We start from the raw sequence: 1176 nt of genomic DNA, 5'->3' as shown, positions 1-1176 counted from the left end.
GATAACTTTTCGTGTGAATAACATGATAACTCACACATCACAGTCTGATAACTTATGTGCTCCAGTCCTAATAACTTTGGCGACGGTGGTGAGTGGTGGGGGAGGGTTGTTGACGAAATACACCTCCAGTAACTTTTTTGTCAATATCATGGTAACTCACACATCATAGACCTGATAACTTTGGTGTGTGTGGGGGGGTGAGGGGTGGTGATCAAGTATCCCCTGGTAACTTTCATGTGAATAGCATGGTAACTCACACATCAGAGACCCGAAACTTATGCATCCCGGTCCTGGTACTTTTTGCGAGGGAGGGGTGATGAAATATATCCCCGATAACTTTTATGTGAATAGCACGGTAACTCACACCTTGTAGACCTGATAATTAATGTACCCCACTCGTTGGTAAATTCGGTGACTGGGTGGGCGAAGGGTGGTTGATGAAATATATGGTAATTTTTTGTGTAAATAACATGATAACTCACACATCGCAGATCAGATAATTTATGTGCCCCAGTCCTGGTAAGTTTGGCGACGGTGGTGAGGAGTGCTGGAGGGTTGTTGATGAAATATACCTCGTTAACTTTTGTCAATATCATGGTAACTCACACATCATAGACCTAATAACTTAGGTATAAACAACGCGATAACTTTATACCCGAATAAAAATTTATTGAATCATACCCCGGTTCATTATGTGCAAATAGAACAGTAATGTATGCATCCGGGAGCTGATAACTTAGATACAAATACCACAGTAAATTTGACCCAGGGGGAAGAAGTCGTTTAAAACACATCTCCGGTCACTTCTGTATAAATAACATGTTAATATACATATAACATAACTGATAACTTTACAGTAACTTTTGACCAAAAAAGTGATCTAAACATGTTAACACGAGATCTAGTTTTGAAGTTCTCATCGTGGTGGATTTTTTATGTGAAAACGATTTTTCAATCAAAATTGACGGTTTGAGCTATAAAACATTTTCGAAATAGTGAGGATTTACAATTACATCAAGTTTTCTGTGCTCTAGTGTTTTTGCATGAGGAGGGAATGTTGGAGGAGCAATTTTTACGCCCCGGTAATTTCCATGTAAACATGATGGTAACTGACGTACCACACAGGTGATAACTTACTTAGCCTAGGTCTGGTAACTTTTCACCCAAAAAAAATCA

The sequence above is a fragment of the Triticum dicoccoides genome, chromosome 4A (genome assembly GCF_002162155.2).
Source record: "Triticum dicoccoides isolate Atlit2015 ecotype Zavitan chromosome 4A, WEW_v2.0, whole genome shotgun sequence".
Taxonomy (NCBI): Eukaryota; Viridiplantae; Streptophyta; class Magnoliopsida; order Poales; family Poaceae; genus Triticum; species Triticum dicoccoides.
This window is presented reverse-complemented; position numbering follows the sequence as displayed.